Raw genomic sequence first — 16,840 nt, 5'->3', positions numbered from 1 at the left:
TGTATATCTCACCGTCGTTATACAATTTCAGTCCCCCACTTGTAGACACTAAGGCGGGTTTAGTAACAGAAAAAAAAAAAGTCCAAAACAAGGTCTGTCAGTCTTCCCTAGGTTTTTCCTATCTGCTTGGTCGACCCGTACTTCATCCAGTCAGAAAATCACCTTATTCCAACCACGTACTTTTGACCTGGCTTAAAAACATTTCACTACAGTCACCAGTTAAGAAGGCACCTTATCTTAACAATAGTCCTCGACTGCCACAGTCTCCTGCGGATACTGTACTACTCTGTTTCAGTTAGAGCTACTTTACTAACTGGGGTCTCCGCGACCTCCTGGCCTGGTCTCAACAGAATGAAGATTTTTCTACTCACTCGTGTCGTTCTGGTTTTCTTCGTTCGAATTCCGTCGGCAGCACCAGCGAAGGATGATCTCCGTGTACTGGCCACGGGAAAAGTGGTCTTAGTCGAGGCAGCTATTTCTCACCTCGGCTGTGCGCACAGACTTGCAGTCCACGGTGATCACCCCTCCCCCGAGCTGAACCTGGAAATCCGCTCCGAAGGACCAAGTAAATGTCAGGGAATTTACCCTAAGACATCAAATTACATTAAATAAAGACACACCAGAAAGAGACGGTTAAAATGTATACTTGCGCAAGGAGAGTCGTGCCCACTGTCTGTCAGCTCCCTGACCGACTCTGCTCAACAACTCTCCAAGTCACACTTTTATTGAAAATCATGTCACAGATAAGCATACTTGATGACATCACAATACATATGTTACGACCCTGCTCTGCTAGGGACAGGGGGAAGTAACAAAATAACCAAGATTGTAAAATGGTAAAACTAAAGTTGTGATTTATTTAACAGAATTGTAAGGTAAACCAAACAAAACAATGATTCTTACAAGAATTAACAAAAAGAGGCTCTAAACAGAGTGGCTAACAATATAAGGAAAGATAAGCAAACCAAAACGGGGTACACTAAATGAAACAGAAAAACAAAAAAACAGTCTAAGTCACCAGGACTCTAGTATCTCAACAAACACAGCACGAGAGACACAAAGATGGCAAGCAAGTCCACAACCAGAACAGCTGCCCAGAGTGGCAGGGGGCGGGTCCTTTTATAGGGCCGGAGCTCCAGGTGTAGGCCTGGGATTGGCCAGGTGTTCCAGGTTTCCACCATTCAGCGGGAGGGGCTCCAGATGCCATCTTAAATCGATTCCTCCAATCACAGCATCACAGCGGGGGTCTGTATATGGAGGCTTGCAAACACACACACACACACACACACACGGATCTAGGCAAATATGGCCAGGAGGATCTGGAGGCCTGTGGCCGTAACAACATACATTTCACATGTTCTCTTATAACTAACAATCGTCAACTGAACCACCCTCCCATTTCACATTTGATTACATATCCCAAAGACAGACAATTTAGTAGTTCCCCAAGGCCTTCAGTTTTAACATAAGATGGGACAAACCCAGAATTGTTGGCGCCCATAGTAGATTAGCTTAATCTGTCAGTTGACATGTCATTCATATCTGCTGCTGGTATCATGTCCTGTACTTCCTGAACCAAAACAGACCCAAAGCAATGTTGATTACACCATGATTAATATTTAAATGATTCACCCTTTAAATGATTAATACTTTAGTGAAAGAATTACATATATAAATGAGTAACACTTTAATGAGACTTTAATCAAAGAAATACATTTATATCATAGAATTCTCTAACAGAAATATAAACAAAATATGTGAAATATAAACAAAATATAAACAAAATATGTGAAATATAAACAAAATATGTGAAATATAAACAAAATATGTGAAATATAAACAAAATATAAACGAAATGTGAAATATAAACAAAATATGTGAAATATAAACAAAATATGTGAAATATAAATAAAATATGTGAAATATAAACAAAATATATGAAATATAAACAAAATATAAACAAAATATGTGAAATTTAAATAAAATATGTGAAATATAAACAAAATATGTGAAATATAAACAAAATATGTGAAATATAAACAAAATATGTGAGATATAAATAGAGCAAAAATGACTTAAATAAATGTTGAGTTTTCTTGTTCCGCATGTTTCTGTTAATCGAGCAAACAAACTGAAGAAGAGAGAGAGAAGAAGAGAGAGAAGGAGGCGGGGGGAGAAGAAGAAAAAGGGAGAGGAAGAGAAGAGGAGGAGAGAAAAGAGGGAGGGCGTGGAGAGAGGGGGACGAGAAAGAGAGATAAGAGAAGAGGAAGAGAGAGAGAGAGGAGAGGAAGAGAGAGAGAGAGGAGAGGGACAGAGAGAGGAAGAGAGAGAGAGAGAGAGAGAGAGAGAGAGAGAGAGAGAGAGAGAGAGAGGAGGAGAGGGACAGAGAGAGGAGAGAAGAGGAGAGAGAGAGAGGAAGAGGGGGGGAAGAAAGGGAGAGGGTGGGGGGAGAGGAGAGAGAGAGGGATGGGGGAGAGAGGAAAGAAAGAGGGTGGGGGAGAGGAGAGGAAGAGAAAGGGGGGAGAGAGAGAGGAAGAGGGAGCGAGAGAGGGGAGAGAGAAAGACGGAGAGAGTGGAGAGAGAGTGGAGGAGAGAGAGAAGAAGAGAATAGGATGAGAGAAAACTGAGGGGGGTACGAAAGAGTGAGGGATGGGGGGGAGAAGAGAGTGAAGAAGAGAGAGGGGAGAGGAAGGGAGACGAAGAGAGAAGAGGAGAGAGACAAAGTGGAGAAGGAAGAGGAGAGAGGGAAAAGAACAGAGAGAGAGAGAGAGAGGGAGGAGACAGAGAATAGGACAAGAGAAAAGAGAGGGAGTAAGAGAAAGAGAGGTGAGAGAGTGAAGAGGAGAGAGAGAGAGACGAGCACTAAATGGAGAGAGAGAGAGAGAGAAGGAAGGAGAGGAGAGGAAGTGGTAAAGGGGAGAGAGAGAGAAAGAGAGAGAGAGAGAGAGAGAGGAGGAGGAGGAGGAGGGGGAGGAGAGATAGTTAAAGGGGCGGAGTTACAGACTCAGTTTTGACTCTTTCAGTCGTTTCAGAGGCGACAGGTGCACAACAGCTCCAGGACACTTCGACTGCAAAAGGTCAGATTTTTTATTTGAATTTATTTTTTTGTATTATTTATTTATTGTTTCAGTATTATTTATTTATAATTTTTTTAAATTTTATTTATGTATTTATTTGTTTGTTTATTTTTATTAGATTTATTAGATTTTATTTTGAAATGTTTCGTATTATTTATTTATTATTTTAGTATTATTTATTTATTATTTCTTTATTTATTTATTATATTAATTCCATTTGAAAATGTTTAGTATTATTTATTTATTGTTTCAGTATTATTATTTTTTTTTTTAGTATTATTTTATTTTATTTTTTATTTTATTTATTTATTTTTTTTTAATTATATTTATTAAATTTTATTTTGAAATGTTTGGTATTTTATATATATATATATATATATATATATTTTAATATCTTTTATTATTTATTTTATTTTATTTTGAAATGATAAGTATTATTTCTTTATTGTTTCAGTATTATTTCTTCTTTCTTTTATTTTATGGATTTGTTGATTCATTATAAAACATTATAAGCGTCAGTCAGTCTTAACCTTCATCTCAGCTGCATTTCTCATATGACATGTGACCAAAAGACAGTGGGTTATATATGAGTTATAATGGGTTATAACGAGCAAATACATCCACACCACAGTGATGTGATACTTACCAGTAAATACTGTACATACCAAGGTGTTGCCTGCAAACATGAACATTAGTTGATGCTGGAAGCTGCATTAAACTGTAATGTGAAACATNAGCATCACAGCGGGGGTCTGTATATGGAGGCTTGCAAACACACACACACACACACACACACGGATCTAGGCAAATATGGCCAGGAGGATCTGGAGGCCTGTGGCCGTAACAACATACATTTCACATGTTCTCTTATAACTAACAATCGTCAACTGAACCACCCTCCCATTTCACATTTGATTACATATCCCAAAGACAGACAATTTAGTAGTTCCCCAAGGCCTTCAGTTTTAACATAAGATGGGACAAACCCAGAATTGTTGGCGCCCATAGTAGATTAGCTTAATCTGTCAGTTGACATGTCATTCATATCTGCTGCTGGTATCATGTCCTGTACTTCCTGAACCAAAACAGACCCAAAGCAATGTTGATTACACCATGATTAATATTTAAATGATTCACCCTTTAAATGATTAATACTTTAGTGAAAGAATTACATATATAAATGAGTAACACTTTAATGAGACTTTAATCAAAGAAATACATTTATATATCATAGAATTCTCTAACAGAAATATAAACAAAATATGTGAAATATAAACAAAATATGTGAAATATAAATAAAATATGTGAAATATAACAAAATATAAACAAAATATGTGAAATATAAACAAAATATGTGAAATATAAACAAAATATGTGAATAATATAACAAAATATAAACGAAATGTGAAATATAAACAAAATATGTGAAATATAAACAAATATGTGAAATATAAACAAAAATATGTGAAATATAAATAAAATATGTGAAATATAAACAAAATATGTGAAATATAAACAAATATAAACAAAATATGTGAAATTTAAACAAAATATGTGAAATATAAACAAAATATGTGAAATATAAACAAAATATGTGAAATATAAACAAAATATGTGAGATATAAATAGAGCAAAAATGACTTAAATAAATGTTGAGTTTTCTTGTTCCGCATGTTTCTGTTAATCGAGCAAACAAACTGAAGAAGAGAGAGAGAAGAAGAGAGAGAAGGAGGTGGGGGAGAAGAAGAAAAAGGGAGAGGAAGAGAATAGGGGGAGAGAAAAGAGGGAGGGCGTGGAGAGAGGGGGACGAGAAAGAGAGATAAGAGAAGAGGAAGAGAGCGGGAGAGAGGAGAGGAAGAGAGAGAGAGAGGAGAGGGACAGAGAGAGGAAGAGGGAGAGAGAGAGAGGGACAGAGAGAGGAAGAGAGGAGAGAGAGAGAGAGAGAGAGAGAGAGAGAGAGAGAGAGAGAGAGAGAGAGAGGAGAGAGGAGAGGGACAGAGAGGGAAGAGGGAGAGAGAGAGAGAAGAGAGAGAGAGGAGGAGAGAGGACAGAGAGAGGAAGAGGGAGAGAGAGAGAGGAAAGAGGGGGGGAAGAAAGGGAGAGGGTGGGGGGAGAGGAGAGAGAGAGGGATGGGGGAGAGAGGAAAGAAAGAGGGTGGGGGAGAGGAGAGGAAGAGAAAGGGGGAGAGAGAGAGGAAGAGGAGCGAGAGAGGGAGAGAGAAAAGACGGAGAGAGTGGAGAGAGAGAGGAGAGAAGAAGAAGAGAATAGGATGAGAGAAAACTGAGGGGGGTACGAAAGAGTGAGGGATGGGGGGGAGAAGAGAGTGAAGAAGAGAGAGGGGAGAGGAAGGGAGACGGAAGAGAGAAGAGGAGAGAGACAAAGTGGAGAAGGAAGAGGAGAGAGGGAAAAGAACAGAGAGAGAGAGAGGGAGGAGACAGAGAATAGGACAAGAGAAAAGAGAGAGGGAGTAAGAGAAAGAGAGGTGAGAGAGTGAAGAGCAGAGAGAGAGACGAGCACTAAATGGAGAGAGAGAGAGAGAAGGAAGGAGAGGAGAGGAAGTGGTAAAGGGGAGAGAGAGAGAGAGAGAGAGAGAGAGAGAGAGAGAGAGAGAGAGAGAGAGAGAGGAGGAGGAGGAGGAGGAGGAGGAGAGATAGTTAAAGGGGCGGAGTTACAGACTCAGTTTTGACTCTTTCAGTCGTTTCAGAGGCGACAGGTGCACAACAGCTCCAGGACACTTCGACTGCAAAAGGTCAGATTTTTATTTGAATTTATTTTTTTGTATTATTTATTTATTGTTTCAGTATTATTTATTTATAATTTTTTTAAAATTTTATTTATGTATTTATTTGTTTGTTTATTTTTATTAGATTTATTAGATTTTATTTTTGAAATGTTTCGTATTATTTATTTATTATTTTAGTATTATTTATTTATTATTTCTTTATTTATTTATTATATTAATTCCATTTGAAAATGTTTAGTATTATTTATTTATTGTTTCAGTATTATTATTTTTTTTTTAGTATTATTTTATTTTATTTTTTATTTTATTTATTTTTTTAATTATATTTATTAAATTTTATTTTGAAATGTTTGGTATTTATATATATATATATATATATATATATATATATATATATATTTTTTTTTATTTATATATTTTATTTTATTTTATTTTGAAATGATAAGTATTATTTCTTTATTGTTTCAGTATTATTTCTTCTTTCTTTTATTTTATGGATTTGTTGATTCATTATAAAACATTATAAGCGTCAGTCAGTCTTAACCTTCATCTCAGCTGCATTTCTCATATGACATGTGACCAAAAGTTCCTCGAGATATGCTGAAATGTTACAGACAGTGGGTTATATATGAGTGATGTGATACTTACCAGTAAATACTGTACATACCAAGGTGTTGCCTGCAAACATGAACATTAGTTGATGCTGGAAGCTGCATTAAACTGTAATGTGGAACATTTCATTGGCTGAAAAAAAAATGTCTTTCATTGACAAGACATTTTTACAATAAATTTGAATGAACCCACTTGTTGGTCGCTGTTGTAGCTCCTTGTGTCATTACTCTGTTTTTACTCTGATACAAACTTAAACCTGCACAGTCTTGATCTTGATCGATGTTTCTTCTGCTCGATGAATAACGTCTGTGAAGTGATGACGTATTTTTGACAGTAAAGTCCCGTCTGTGAATTCGTGTTCGTACTGATGAAAGCGTAATCGTAAATTTTCATTTGGTGATTGTAATTCTTGACGTCGTAACTTTTCAATTCGTGTTCTGATGGATAAAATACACACAGTATATTTTATGTACGACTGGACTCATTGGAAAATATTTATTTTATGCACAACTACAGCCAAATACGCACGGATTATTGCATTTAAAAATGACAAGAATATTCTGGAACTGTAGGAATTTATAATATAACCATTTTCAACCACTTTATGCTTATTTCTAACTAGTCAATGTGGTTGGAGCAGCGGTCAGAAACTTTGCGTGTGTGGTATTTGCATATTACAACTGTCAGGTTTAAACCCACCTAAACATTGTAAAAACAAGAAGAAAGACAAGAGATTAGAATCGTTTTCTCATGAGGAGGGCGGACAGAGTGCATTCACCATCACAGTCTCTACCCGCTAGCTAACGTGTCTTTTTTATTCTTCTCTATTACTACCTTTTCTGCGTGTATTGCGTAATGGACATAGTCCTCCAATGTTGAGTTTCTCATGCCATAGTAATGTTTATTCAGCCATTGTCTTATTCCTTCCTTTACCACTTGTCGTACAGGTTGCTGCTGTGGACGTCTCCTAACAGCTACTGTTTCGTCATCCTCTCTTTTTTGAAACAACATTTCATTTTTATTTTTAACTTCTCTAAGTTTAGCTGTTTCTAACCAGTTTTCCAATTCACTAATGCCGTTTTTGCGCATTTTTCTTTTATTATTTTTAGGTTTTTTCTTTTATTTGTTCGCGCAACTTCTCGAGTTCTTGCACATTTAATCTTCCCCTAAAATTGTATTTTGTTATCCATTTCTCTAGATACTTCACGTTGTTTTTGTCTTTAACTTCCATTATCTTGTAGTCTTTACATGTTAACCTACCTATAGATCTCCCTGTTGATTAGTTGTTTCCCATTTTGAAACTATTTGGACCAGTTCTGTCACTCCTAGGGAGGTCTCTAAAAACTGGTTTAACTTGTCTTGATTGAGATAGTGATTCAAATTATCTCTGTGGTATTTCTCACTTCAACCCGTCAAGGTGGAGAAATCTTGTCCTTACATCCACAAAGACTCACTATTTCCTTTCTCAATCGATTGGTATGAGGACAATAACCTAGTGGTTATTATCTTCCATTCACACGACCATTCACACTCAAAGACTTTTCTTTTTTGTTTTTACGTTACGGAATTTAACACAAAGAGGACTCCGCCGTCCTGTATTTACGGAATTTTACTCCCTAGCCTGTTAAATCACATCTAGTAGTTGGACTCCGCCGTCCTTTAGTTTTACCTATTAGAGCCTAGGATTGATAGGGTTTTTCTATGACCCTCAGTCACTCGCTTTTTAACAAAAGTCCTACTCACTGTCTGTTGACTTTCTTCCTCTGACTTCCGTCAACCCTCAGACTCCAACCGACGAGAAGACAACCAGCCCGGAAAGGGTCTCAAGGACTCGCTGTCGAATCCGCCGTGGCCACGGTCTTTCTAGATTCTCAACGTCCGTTGGAGTCCTCAAGTGTGTTGGGATCCGGCTCGAAAAGACCAAGTTAATGTCAGGTTTAAACCCACCTAAACACTGTAAAAACAAGAAGAAAGACAAGAGATTAGAATTGTTTTCTCATGAGGAGGGCGGACAGAGAGTGCATTCACCATCACAGTCTCTACCCGCTCTGGTGCACTCTCTGCGTCTCCCTCTTTATTGTATTAGGAGGGTCCCTAGTTACAATGAGTGTCTCAGGGAGAGGGGGTGAAAACAGCAGAAACACCAGACATACAAATATGACAAATATGTGTTATCAACAGCAGGAGCATATGTTTCCTTTAGCTTTCAGACACAACTTCCTCCGTGCAGCCTTGAGTCGTCTGCTCCCAGGCTCCAAATCACCGTTGCTCACACATGACTGCAGACAGTTTCCAAGCACAAAGATTATTCAAGTACACAAAGAATAGTACATAGCAAATATAGCAAATATGGGATAATATATACAATTATTCTAACAACAACAGATAATACTCCCTACAACTGTACAACTCACCCTTATGTAACAGATAATACTCCCTACAACTGTACAACAACTCACCCTTATGTAACAGATAATACTCCCTACAACTGTACAACAACTCACCCTTATGTAACAGATAATACTCCCTACAACTGTACAACAACTCACCCTTATGTAACAGATAATACTCCCTACAACTGTACAACAACTCACCCTTATGCAACAGATAATACTCCCTACAACTGTACAACAACTCACCCTTATGTAACAACTCCTAGATAATACTCCCTACAACTGTACAACAACTCACCCTTATGTAACAGATAATACTCCCTACAACAACTCACCCTTATGTAACAGATAATACTCCCTACAACTGTACAACAACTCACCCTTATGTAACAGATAATACTCCCTACAACTGTACAACACATCACCCTTATGTAACAGACAGATAATACTCCCTACAATTGTACAACTCACCTTTATGTAACAGATAATACTCCCTACAACTGTACAACAACTCACCCTTATGTAACAGATAATACTCCCTACAACTGTACAACAACTCACCCTTATGCAACAGATAATACTCCCTACAACTGTACAACTCACCCTTATGTAACAGATAATACTCCCTACAACTCACCCTTATCTAGCAGATAATACTCCCTACAACTGTACAACTCACCCTTATGTAACAGATAATACTCCCTACAACTCACCCTTATGTAACAGATAATACTGACTACAACTCACCCTTATCTAGCAGATAATACTCCCTACAAACTCACCCTTATGTAACAGATAATACTCCCTACAACTGTACAACTCACCCTTATCTAGCAGATAACTCTATGTTTCTTTACAACATCTTGTACATAACTGTGATTTTCTGTATTTATATTACAATATTTGTTTGTTTGTTTTTTTACTTTACTTGGACCAGAGCTGGGACCAAGTCTTTGTTTTGCGAGTCTCAAGTCTTTGACCTCAAGTCCGAGTCAAGTCCCAAGTAAAATACATTCAAGTCCAAGTCAAGTCTTGACTTCACTGGTCCATAAGTCCAAGTCCAAGTCGTCAGCTTTGAGCTTCAAGTCATTTCAGGTCTTTAGATTTTTGCTATTTATGTGACTTTTAAACTAAATTGTATTTAAAAAGTCGTGGTATATTTATATATAAATATTTATTTAAAATCTGAAGAAATTTAAAATGTCTTGACAAAATTGTAGTAAATTTGATGATACCACATCGCAGTACTTCAGTTACATCATAAAAAGTAATAAACAGAGAAGTGGGAATGACATGTTCCATTTTGTTCCTATAAAATTCAGCGCCGCATTTATCAACTCTAAAGAGAAAATTATTTTCTAAAAACATATTTTTTTAAGAGAAGCATCAAGTCTTCTCAAGTCACAGGCCTCAAGTCCAAGTCGAGTCCCAAGTCCATTTTATCCAGTCTTAAATATAGTGATTGAAGTGTGACTCGAGTCCAAGTCACAACTTCCAAGTCCCACCTCTGACGTGTACATTTACTTTTATATATTTATGTCTTATTTCACTTATTTACACTGTTGGGCAAGTGACTTTAAAACTGTAATGTGTTATTTATGACTTATTACTGTCATTTCAAAGTCATTTGTTACATTATAATATTACTGCATTTAAAATGTACGGCATTACATTACTATTGCATTACTTTAAGTTACTCTCACCAATATAACTGCGAAGATGCTGAACTTTTACGCCATATATGGACTGAACCAGGACCATAACAGGACTAACCTTGGACTGATTCACTGGACTCACTGTAGGGACGGGCTTGAAGGTGACGCAGGAGAAAGGAGCGGCTCTGCTCCGCACCTCACGGAGGTAAGAGCGGCTGTCACTCTGCTGCTCGGGCTCGAGGTCCTGATTTCAGCAACTATTTGCAGGGACCTGAGCCGCTGTAGCAGAGTCTTGCACCGGGTCGGGTTGAGGAGAAAACTTGCAAATATACAGCACTTCACAATCACACTGATACAGATCGAACATGTATTTAAATTTGTCAGCTGAACACATTCTGTACTGTACAGGAGACAGGAGTCCCTCAGCCAATCAGGACGCAGCGGGAGGAACACAATACATGTTCATACACTGTAAAAACAAAAACCATGCAAAATTACACTAAAAAAATCTGCGAAATCAGTGAGACTGCAAAAGGTGAAAGTGTGATAGAGCGAGGGACGACTGTAAACCAGGTCTAAACCAGAACTGACCCAGGTCTAAACCAGGTCTAAACCAGGACTAAACCAGGATTAAACCAGGTCTAAACCAGGACTAAACCAGGATTAAACCAGGATTAAACCAGGATTAAACCAGGTCTAAACCAGGACTAAACAGAGTAAACCAGGTCTAACCATTAAAACAGGATTAAACCAGGATTAAACCAGGTCTAAACCAGGACTAAACCAGCAGTAAACCAGGTCTAAACCAGGATAAACCAGGAAACCAGGACTAAACCAGCAGTAAACCAGGTCTAAACCAGGATTAAACCAGGTCTAAACCAGGACTAAACCAGCAGTAAACCAGGTCTAAACCAGGACTAAACCAGGATTAAACCAGGATTAAACCAGGTCTAAACAGCGCAGAGTTCTCGGTCACTTGACGGTCTACGTGGCCGTGTCTCCGGCTTTTCACTGCTGCTAATATCGCGGTGATTTTAGCAAATTTCTATGAAGAAAAACCCACCACTTCAGTCCAGGTTAAAAAAGCTACCCCTCCCAAGGACTCCAAGAAGGCCGGTACTCGAGTACTCAGCACTGCTGTTCGGCCCGTAGGCCGACACCACAGTGAGAGACCTGTCCCCGACCCGAAGGCGCAGGGACGCGACCTCTCGTTCACCGGGGTGAACTCCAACACACAGCGACTGAGCTGTGGGGCAATGAGCCCACACCAGCCCGCCGCCGCTCCCCGCGGCCAACGCCAGAGAAATGGAGAGTCCAGCCCTCTCAAGGAGTTGGGTTCCAGAGCCCAAACTGTGCGTGGAGGTGAGGCCGACTATATCTAGTCGGTAACGCTCAACCTCCCGCACAAGCTCAGGCTCCTTCCCCCCAGCGAGGTGACATTCCATGTCCCAGAGCTAGTCTCCATGTCCGGAGATCCGGTCGCCGAGGCCCCCGCCGTCGACTGCTGCCCAGATCTCTCTGCACCGGCCCCATATGGATCCTCCTGCGGGTGGTGGGCCCACGTGAGGACGGCCCCACGTCGCTCCTTCGGGCTGAGCCCGGCCGAGCCCCGTGGGGGGAGGCTCGGCCACCAGGCGCTCGCTGGCGAGCACCCACCCCAGGCCTGGCTCCAGGGTGAGGCCCCGGTGACGCCAATCCGGGCGACGTAACTGGCCTCTGTGTTGCACTCATCATAAGGGGCTTCTGAACCGTTCTTCGTCTGACCCGTCCCCCCGGACCTGTTTGCCTTGGGTGACCCGACCAGGGGCATGAAGCCCCCGACAACATAGCTCCCGGGATCATTCGGGCACTCAAACCCCTCCACCACGATAAGGTGACGGTTCAAGGAGGGGAACACCACTTCAATCCAGGTTAAAAAAGCTTTGTGACGCGCGTTACTCACATTTGTACACAGTAAAATATTACTATTTTTTTCCCTGAAATGCTGTAACATTACTGCATTACAGCAAAAAGCAACACATTACAGTAATTTGTTACTTTTATAACACGTTACTCCCAACACTGCTTATTTAGAATGTATTATTACTATTTACATGTTTTTTCTTTTTGTTATTATATTTTATTGTGATGCGTGAGCGACTACGTCGAAATAATTTCTCTTGTGGATAAATAAAGTTTGTCAAAGTCTAAGTCTAAGTCTCGGTTCAGACTGCAGGGTTTAACGCTCAATTCAGATTTTTTGTGAAATCTGATTTTTTTGCAAAGTCATTCACATTTCCAATGAAATGTGACTTATTTGTGGAGCTTTTATTGTCTTTCTTCTATCTTTTCATCTTTCTGTTTATTGATGCTTTTGATTGTCACATCCTAACGACTTAAATAAAGACTTACTTCCTTACATCTATCATAGATAATATTCTGTGAGAAGAGATAATATTTTATGATAGAGACGTGCTGATCTCTGTCATAAAGTATTATCTGTGATGGAGATAAGCACATCGACTTTTGCAATGATGTGTAGATAAATCATAAACCGTATATAAGTTAATAAAGTTAACGCTGTAGCCGCCATGTGCCAAATAAGAAGTTCTCCAGGAGGCTCTTCCGGCTCTTTCTGGCTCTGGCTCCAATTGACTTACCGTATTTTTCGGGCTATTTTCCGCACTTTTAAACCTCCAACTGCATCAACAAACGACTGCGCCCCACAATCCAGAGCACCCCATACACGAAACCACTCAGGTGCAGTGTGGGGAGTAACACATTACATGTACCAGAGTTACGTCATCAGAGTACAAATTATGAGTAACTGTATTCAGTTACAGTTACTGTTTCCATGAGTGGTAACTAGATTACAGTTACTTTGTTGAAATAAACGGATTACACAGAGGTATTTTCCTGTTTTCACATTTTGGGCTGTATCCCTTTTTTTTTTTCTGTAATTCCACACATTGCCGGACACTGAACCAGGTCTAAACCAGGACTAACCAGGACTAACCAGGTCTAAACCAGGACTAAACCAGGTCTAAACCAGGACTAAACCAGGACTAAACCAGGTCTAAACCAGGACTAAACCAGGACTAAACCAGGACTAAACCAGGTCTAAACCAGGACTAAACCAGGACTAAACCAGGTCTAAACCAGGACTAAACCAGGACTAAACCAGGTCTAAACCAGGACTAAACCAGGACTAAACCAGGTCTAAACCAGGACTAAACCAGGACTAAACCAGGTCTAAAACCAGGACTAAACCAGGTCTAAACCAGGACTAAACCAGGTCTAAACCAGGACTAAACCAGGTCTAACCCAGGACTAAACCAGCAGTAAACCAGGTCTAAACCAGGACTAAACCAGGTCTAAACCAGGACTAAACCAGGTCTAAACCAGCAGTAAACCAGGTCTAAAACAGGATTTAACAGGACTAAATCATGTTGCGTGGACGTGTCTCCTCCTCTTCTATCAATAATATTTTTAATACACAGCAAAAAGTGGAGTGTTAAAATTGACTCTCACAGAGTTAATTTAACACTTTTGGAAATGTTAATTAAGTAACACTGGACCAAAGTTCCTGTTTAACCCCAAAATCAAGAGTTACATTAACATATTAACGGTTAACACTTCGTTATCCTGTTTGTTTGTGGCGTTCACGGTGACTCGGATTGTCGGCGTGTTCGCAGTGACTCAGTTGTTCAGTCGTGTCTAGAAGTGGCACGTTGCACTCGCTTTTTCGGTTCGTTCCTCCGTTCCGTTCCACGTCGGCGTGGAGTGATGAGTGTGTCTGTGGGTGTTTTTCGCTGTGCGGTCGCTGTCTGCTCCGTGTGTGTTTGTGTGTCTGCGGGTGGTGCGGCTTTGTAGTTTACTAAAGTCGTACTGGGACATCCAGGCAGTGTTGTGAAGGTGACTTTTAAAATGTAATCCCCTACAGATTACATACACCAAAATGTACTTTGTAACGTAATCCATTAAATGACTTAAAGTGAGTAATGTAATCTGAATACTTTGGATTACTTGATTTGTTGTAGAGAAGCAAAGACGAGGAAATCTTCACATAAGAAGTTTTGTCTGATAAAAGAAAATAAAAAGCCCAGACTTTACTGAACCAAATTAAAATTATTATTGATAGAAGAAGTTTAGTTTTGTTAAATCCTGTTTGAGACCTAGTTTAGACCTGGTTTAGACCTGGTTTAGACCTGGTTTTAGACCTGGTTTTAGACCTGGTTTAGACCTGGTTTGGACCTGGTTTAGACCTGGTTTAGACCTGGTTTTAGACCTGGTTTTAGACCTGGTTTAGACCTGGTTTTAGACCTGGTTTAGACCTGGTTTGGACCTGGTTTAGACCTGGTTTTAGACCTGGTTTGGACCTGGTTTAGACCTGGTTTAGACCTGGTTTAGACCTGGTTTTAGACCTGGTTTAGACCTGGTTTTAGACCTGGTTTAGACCTGGTTTAGACCTGGTTTAGACCTGGTTTAGACCTGGTTTAGACCTGGTTTTAGACCTGACCTGGTTTTAGACCTGGTTTAGACCTGGTTTAGACCTGGTTTAGACCTGGTTTAGTGTCCGGCAATGCGTGGAATTACCGAAAAAAAAAAAAAAAAAAGCGATATAACCCAAAATGTGAAAATAGGAAAATACCGCTGTGTAATCCATTTATTTCAACAAAGTAACTGTAATCCAATTACCACTCAAACAGTAACTGTAACTGAATACAGCTACTTATAATTTGTACATGTAATCTGTTACTCCCAACACTGTGTACAAGTGAAAATAAACACCTGCTGCAGATCTGCAAATGAACTGCAGCCAGAAGCCGACACGTGTCCTCAAGGTAAAAGGTAAAACACACCTCCTCCTCCCACTGACATGAACCCAAGAGGCCAGTTGACTCTTTGTGTTAAAAACGGGTGATTAACTCGGCTATAAAACCCTTGACAGTAAGCTGCTGGTGTCAATGTAAACAGGAGAAAGGTGATAATGAAATCTGCCATAAAACCTTTGATAACAGTAGAAAGTTGGCAGTCAGCAGCTGGCATACTTGGCATCCTTTTTTTTTTTTTGGTTCAAACACACTGAGGGGATGTGAGGTGACACAGCTGCCCAATAAACTAACAAACTAATGTGTTATGGACCTGCTTCAGTCTGAGGTCAGGTGACGAGAACATGCACATACACACTTTGTGACACGACAAACAGTGTGAGCAGACGTCCTCATTGACCCGGGACAGTCCCAGTCCCCTGTCCCAGCGGATTTAAACAAAACCACTGATTTGTCCCAGTTTTATACAAGAAATGTCCCAGGTGTCCCTATTTTTAACCAATCTGAATAAATTTATCGCGCAATCCATCCTGGGAAGGATCCTCCAAAAAAGTGAGCATCAAACCTCCATGTTTGATTTCCCAGTAGGATGTGTCTTCGAACTTTTCAAGTCTTTTGAACCATTTCACTTTTGTTTCTGGTTCTGATATTGTCATATTTTAGTTTTGGGATTCGGACATCGTTAATTGTTTGGTTGTTGGATCCTAACAGCGGAAAACGACTCGAGAAACGGGCTTAGGAAGTTTGTGAACTCCATAACTGCAAAAGTGAATCAGATGTGTGTGACTCAAACCTCTGTTCAAACTGGTTCACTTCCCAACGGAATTGAAAAATAGTGAAAGATGAAGGCGATTGAGTTCATGATGACACTTGAGATGAGGACGGTCCGTGGTCTTAACAGGGAACATCGGTGTTGATAATTGGAGGTGTCGCTGTTCTACCGGGAAACAGAGGCACGTCAGTTGGACCAAGTTGGGTTGGTTTTTGCCGGTGTTCTGCAGGTCTGGGACGTCTTCTTCAGCAGAAATATTATTAAAAAGCACCCCGGGGGCATTATCTGGGTCGGTAATGTGTAATCCATCTTGTGAGCTGAGTGCTCCGATGGCTTGAAAGCTTCGGCGATGGCGCTATCCATTGTTACTGCCAAAATGGCGACCCGCCCACCGTGAGTCACGTGGGGTCTGGAGCTCTATTTATGTGACTTTTAAACTAAATTGTACTTAAAAAGTCATGGTATATTTATATAAGTATTTATATAAGAGCTGAAGAAATGCAAAATGTCTTGACAAAATCTTAGTGTGAATCATGACGGTCAGAACAGAAAGAATTTAAAGTTTTAAGATTTAAAAGTGCTTATTTTGTCGTGTCATCTGCACTGAAATGGAAGGATCATGTTCTTTGTACTTCCCTCTGTTTTACTGTGTTTTACTGTGTATTACTGTAGTAAATTTGATGATACCATGTCAAATTACTACTACTTTAGCTACATCAAAAAAAGTAACAAAGAGAAGAGGGAGGGACATGCCCATCGCCTTCATCTTTCACTATT

At 39.7% G+C, this 16,840-nt stretch overlaps 1 protein-coding gene across 2 annotated transcripts in view; it reads left to right on the top strand.

Annotated features, from left to right (window-relative positions):
• The first annotated feature begins 5,781 nt into the window (after positions 1-5,781).
• Positions 5,782-16,840, top strand: part of cmah (cytidine monophospho-N-acetylneuraminic acid hydroxylase) — a 45,925-nt gene continuing 34,866 nt past the window's right edge. Inside the window, exon 1 of one of the 2 annotated variants that reach the window (XM_055160006.1) lies at positions 5,782-5,826. The gene's annotated coding sequence lies outside the window, so the exon portion shown is untranslated. Of the gene's footprint in view, positions 5,827-9,880; positions 9,921-16,840 lie in introns of those variants that run through there. The other variant, XM_055160007.1, reaches the window with a different exon arrangement.

The sequence above is a fragment of the Boleophthalmus pectinirostris genome, unplaced genomic scaffold (genome assembly GCF_026225935.1).
Source record: "Boleophthalmus pectinirostris isolate CB_2022bp ecotype Guang Dong unplaced genomic scaffold, ASM2622593v1 HiC_scaffold_2826, whole genome shotgun sequence".
NCBI lineage: Eukaryota > Metazoa > Chordata > Actinopteri > Gobiiformes > Gobiidae > Boleophthalmus > Boleophthalmus pectinirostris.
The sequence above is the reverse complement of the archived record's forward strand: the minus strand, read 5'-3'. Positions and strand labels throughout refer to the sequence as shown.